The sequence below is a fragment of the Stenella coeruleoalba genome (genome assembly GCF_951394435.1).
Source record: "Stenella coeruleoalba genome assembly, chromosome: 10".
Classification (NCBI taxonomy): domain Eukaryota; kingdom Metazoa; phylum Chordata; class Mammalia; order Artiodactyla; family Delphinidae; genus Stenella; species Stenella coeruleoalba.
In genome coordinates this window covers 5117508-5123751 of record NC_137156.1, presented here as the reverse complement: position 1 = coordinate 5123751, position 6244 = coordinate 5117508, and positions in this window count along the sequence as shown.

Below are 6244 nucleotides of genomic sequence, written 5' to 3'. Positions count from 1 at the left end.
CATGTGACAGCCTCTGTGTTAGAGGCCAAAGGTACAACGAAAAACCAGGCAGAGATCGCCAAGGACCATGTAGTCTAGTGGGGGATATAGATAAGAGACTCTTTCCTAGATTGGTGCATGGGTCTGACTGTCGGGGGTGCTCTAGAAGCATAGACGAAATGGCCCTGGACTAGGGGAGAAAACCTCAGGGCAGATTTACAGAAATAATGACACCTGAGCCAGATCTTCATCACTGACTGGGTGTTCCCCGGGTAGATAGAAGGGGAAGCTCTTCCCACACAGCACAGAGGCCTGAGGTATCCTGTGATACTCCCTGAACCACAAGTAAAATCTAAAACCCATGTTCTTCACATGGCGGGAGATGAAGGTGATCGTGAATTGTCTCATGTGCTTTGTGAAGAAGTGCGAACTTTGTCCTGAGAAGCTCTGAAGGCTTTTAAGTGGAGAAATGATGGGGTCCATTATGCATTTTGAGGGAATTCCCTGGCAGTCCGGTGGTTAGGATTCCAAGTTTTCACTGCCAGGGGCCTGGGTTCCATCCCTGGTCAGAGAACTGAGATCCTGCAAGCCACGTGGCCAAAAAAAAAAAAAAATTATGGGACTTCCCTGGTAGCGCAATGGTTGAGAATCTGCCTGCCAACGCAGGGGACACGGGTTCGAGCCCTGGTCCGGGAAGATCCTACATGCCGCGGAGCAACTAAGCCTGTGCGCCACAACTACTGAGCCCATGTGTCACACCTACTGAAGCCCACGCACCTAGAGCCCGTGCTCCACAACGAGAAGCCACCACAATGAGAAGCCTACACACCACAATGAAGAGTAGCCCCCGCTCGCCGCAACTAGAGAAAGCCCGCGTGCAGCAACGAAGACCCAACGCAGCCAAAATAAATAAATAAAATTTTTAAAATTATGCGTCTTGAAAGATCACCCTAATAGTGATATAAAGGGTAGGTAGATGGTGGGTGATGCTAGAATCAAAAGTACCAGATAAGATACTGCTACAGTGCTCCATGCAAGAAAAACCGAGGCCAGAAACTAAAATAGTGACAGAGGAAATAATGAGGAAGTTATGGATGCACAGTGATTTCAAAGGCAAAGTGAAAAGGACAGGTAACTGTTAGCTATGGGGGTGAAGGGCAAGGAGTCTGAGAGTGAAGGGGGAGAGGTCTAGGAAGCCTGGCACGGGTCTGGGTGGTCGTCTTCACAGAGGTAGAGAACACAGGAGGGACCACTAGTTTGCAGGAAAGATAGGATGAGGGTGAGGTTGCTGTGAAACACCCGGGACATACTTAATAAGCAGTTAAATATATGCTGAGAAGGATCCAGTAGTCAGGGAGGTTCTGAAGACGAGGAGAGAAGGGTCATTGATGACCAAGGTCTCAGAGGCGGAAAGAGGGCCTCGGGTCCCCAGAACAGCATAGGCTCAGACACCCCTCCCTCTGAGACTGGAGGTTAGGAAGGCAGCTCTGAGCTGTGTACGGTGTTGGAGACCCCGGCGGAAAGCTTGGCCCTCTTCCTGCAGGAGGAGGCTGGCGTGGCGGGAGAGGCAAGGGTCTGAAATAGCTGCAGCCCCTGCTCTCAGGGAGCAGAGCGTGGGCTCTTGCCACGGGGTACTAGGAGGAGGTGCAGTTTCCTCTCCACCTCACCGTTCCTCTATTTTTATCCACTTTCTTCTCCTCCCGCCTTGTTCCTTGTTTCCCTGACTATGACCCATTGCATCTTCTTGAGGACTTGCTCCATTGATCATTCTTACTCTCTCACACCTTTAATTTACAACTCTTTGTTGAATTCTTACCCTAGCCTTAAAAAAATCCTTCCTGCAACCCTCTTTTCCTCTAAAGCTATCATGTCTTATCTTAACCAAGTCTTTATTGAATTTGTTACAATATCACTTCTGTTTTAAGTTTTGGTTTTATGGCCCGGAGTCTTGTGGGATCTTAGCTCCCCGACCAGGGATCCAACCGGCACCCACTGCCCTGGAAGGTGAGTCCCAACCACTGAACCGCCAGGGAAGTCCTGTGATTCATAGTGTTTCTGATAAATATTTTTCAATATTGCTGGTCTCAACTTGCTGCTCTCATTTTTAAAGGCTGCATGATATTTCATTATATATAATTGAAATAACTTATTGACTTATATTTTGTGGACAGGGTTTCCAGTTCTTACTGGTAGCCCAGAAGTCACTGCCTTACATGCTTTGGCCCCAAATTACGTGCATTTGCCTTTGCCCACGTGGTTTCCTTGTCCTAGAATGCCCTTTCCTGCCCCAACTAAACTCTCTTCTCCACCTCCACCACCGAGCTCCTCATATTTGAAACATGTGCATCTTCCAAGGCTTAATCGAAATGTCACCTTCATCCTTATCTGAAAGTAACACGTATCTCTTCTATCTGTGGCTTTCTAAGGGTTCTTAGCACGTTCTTCCCTAAATTATAGCTCGTGGGTGATATCAGGCCGCAGCACAAAGAGCACTCGACACGGAATCATAAGACTTAGGTTCCAGGGCTTCCCTGGTGGTTCAGTGGTTGAGTCCACCTGACAAAGCAGGGGACACGGGTGTGAGCCCTGGTCCGGGAAGATCCCACATGCCACGGAGCGACTGGGCCTATGCACCACAACAACAGAGCCTGCGCTGTAGAGCCCGCGCGCCACAACTACTGAGTCTGCGTGCTACAACTACTGAAGCCCATGTGCCACAACTACTGAAGCCCGTGTGCCTAGACCCCGTGCTCTGCAACAGAAGCAATTGCAGTGAAAAGCCCGCGCACCGCAACGAAGAGTAGTCCCCGCTCCCCGCAACTAGAGAAAGCCCACGCACAGCAACGAAGACCCAACGCAGCAAAAAATAAAATTAAAAAAAAAAAATGACTTAGTTTCCAGGCTCCTCCATGCTAGCTGCTGTGAGAACTGAGTTCATTGTCACAGCATTTTAAGAAGGATTACAGGACTGCGCTTATATCAATGTCAAAACGTCAGTATTTTGTACATTATGTCTACAGTTAAAAGACTGTAACATTTGCCTGTGTAAATATAACTTTTGGGACGAGTGAGTGAGAGGTAAGCTGTGAAACTGGACAGGGGTCTTCCCGTATTTCGGAAGCGCAAGCTTGCAACAGCAACTAGAATACACGTTTAAGAAATCCTAGCGAGCACGCTATGGTGGAAACTCGACGGTTCTGTAGCACAGTTGGGGATTCCTATAGGACCAAGGTCAAATATGTTACGAGAAGAGAATTTTCAAGATTTCACAGCACAGCTACCCCGCTGATGGGTTCCGCTTCAGTTTGGACTAGAGGAATTGAACATCCCTAATCGAAGACCTTGGCGCTGGAAGAATAGTGTTTCGGGAAACTCTGTTTTCTCCCTCCTGTGTTCCTACTCTCACTCCCCGGCCACATTCACAACACCTCTGACGCGGGAGTGTGCTGGGTTTTCCCCCACAAGCTATTCTCTGAGACACCAGCTGGGGGTCCCACAATGTAACTCAGTCCGGACACTACCTGAAGGTAGCATCAGATCCCACAAGACTGCTCCCGCCCACTTCAGATGCCAATGGCAAGTCCTGGTCGTCACCTGTGCCTCTTAATAGATCAGCTGTAAATCAGAGGCTCCCATGACCCCTTCCTCCGAGTCCATTAATTTGCTAGAGCAGCTCACAGAGCTCAGGGAAACACAGACATTTAACAGTTTATTAAAGGATACAGATGAACAGCCAGATAAAGAGAGACATAAGGCGAGGTCTGGGAGGGTCCTGAGGACAGGATCTTCTGTCCCCCTGGAGTTGGGGTGTGTCCCCCTTCCAGTACTTGGATTCTGTTCACCAACCTAGAAGCCCCCTGAATCCTGTACTTTGAGAATTTCTACGGAGGCTTCCTGACATCATCATGATTAAGCATTAACTTCATTTCCAGCCTCTCCACCCTCTCTGGAGAATGGAGGGTGGGGATGAAATTTCCTTCCAGTGAGGTGGAAGGAAAACCAGGAGAGTATGTTGTCCTCCAGCCTCGAGAAACAGGTGTTAAAAAAGGGGGTGGAGGGACTTCCCTGGTGGTCCAGGGGATAAGACTCCGTGCTCCCAATTCAAGGGGCCCAGGTTCGATCTCTGGTCAGGGAATTAAATCCCGCATGCACACCGCAACTAAGATCCTGCATGCTGCAACTAAGACCCGATGCAGCCAAAATAAATAAATAAATATTTAAAAAAAAAACTTTTAAAAGTGGGGAGGGAGGCTCAGATGAGGACTTTCGGATTCAGCAAGATGAGATGTTAGTGCAGTGGTGAAAATAACAGCCCAGTGGAATAAGCGGAGAAGAAAATCGAGAGGTGAGATAGGAAAGTTTTACTGTGTCTGAGGCAGACAAGCGAGGCTGTTGCTGAGGGTACCAGAGGCCACGGAGAATTTTTTTTTTTTTACTTTTTGGCCGCACCGCCAAGCATGTGCGATCTTAGTTCCCCAAACAGAAATTGAACCCACGCCCCCTGCAGTGGGAGCGCTGAGTCTTAACTGCTGGACCGCCAGGGAAGTCCCAGAATTTTGTTTTTTAAGATGGGCAATATTACAGTATATTTGTATGTGGACGGGAGCGATGAATCGGAGTAGAAATTCATGAGGTAGAGGAGAGATGGCTATTTTCAAAATCACACGGTTTTGAGCAGGAGATGAGATCCAAACCACAAATGACGGCTGACCTTTGATAGGCCCATATAAGTTTTTTCTTGGAACGGGAAGGAGGGCAGAGCATGAGTGCACAGTTGGAGGAAAGCGGTGAATGTGATTTTGTCTGTTCTTTTCCGGGAAATACGAGCTGAGCAAGGGTGGGCAGGGGAGTCTGTGAGTCGTGAAGGAAGAGGACCAGGTTGGGGACAGTCTCCCCTCCCACACCCCCATAGTATTCCTTTTACATAAAGATCACAAAAGAATTTTTTACTTTCAGAAGTAAAGTACAAAAACCATAACTCTTTTTTTAGCCCTTGCTAGGTGAAAGAACACAGTAGTCTTTGCTGGCATATAATAAACACAACTTTTTTTTTTTGCTTGACAGTTTTTCATTTCTTATTAGGTTTACAAATGAAGTTAGATTGCAAATTTGTGGGGAAAGAGGTAACTTATAACAAATTCAACAGATATTTTCTGAGTTACCACTGGTGTCAGGCACTGTTCTATAACATTGACTAAAGGCACAAAGGTCCCTGAAGTGTGACAGACAGGAGATGTAATAAACTATATATTGTGTTAGAAGATAAAAAGTGCTATAAAAAAGAGACTAGAGAGTACAAGGGAGGGGCTGGGGGTTGTAATTTTAAACTGGGAATGAGGGTGAGCCTCATTGAGGAGGTGACTGTTGAGCAAAGGTTTAAGGACATGAGGAAGTTCCTTAGCTACTGGGTTACCTGAGGGAACACCCAGAACAAAAACTGGGGCTTCATAGACACATTTGCTAATGATGCTGAGGGAAATCTTAAGAAATTCAAGGAAAAGAAAGCTCTGCTCTTACAAATTCCAAGGAAGTAAAATGACAGAAGTGGAGAATCAAGTGTGGGTTTGCCTGAGCTGTAAGAATGAGAATAACCGGGATGTAGTATATTTCTGGAAAACACAGATCTACAAGGAGATAGATGCAGAGGTGAGAGAGAAAAAACATGGAGAGGGGCAGCAAGGGGGAGAGCTCTGGGTGGGCACCCAGGGAACGCTGCTCATTACAGGGAGAATGGAGATCACAGTAGTGCAGAGTTTGTGGGCACCAAGATCAGGGCTACCGCTTTTGATTTTTGTACTAATTGGACAGTCGCACAGGTCTCTCTCTGTTTTCTGTTCGTACGTTTTCATTTTCACATCAGTCCCGTCCTGAGCAGGCACACTTTGTTCCTGTTGCCCCTTTAGTGGCTGGCTGTCTAAAATTCAAGTCCCAAGTAAAATCTATTAGTAATCATTTAATAATAAAACTGGAGTGGAAGTCCCAGTTTAAGCCTAAACTGGATTATCCTCATATGTTCAGGCTCTATCTAAACATGTTCTGAGAACTGAAGAGACAGGCCTACTAGGAATCTCTTTAACATAAGGAATGAGGATCTTCTCTGCCAGAAACTAGCCCTCTGAAGGGAAGAGGGAGACAGCCCTGGTCCAGTGAAAGAGAGAAGAGGTGATTCTGAGTGTACAGCATGATTACATGTATATATCTCCTACTGCAGTCCACAGCAGATTCTTCCCGGTGCTGGGAGACAGCAGCAAGTTAAATAGTAGGA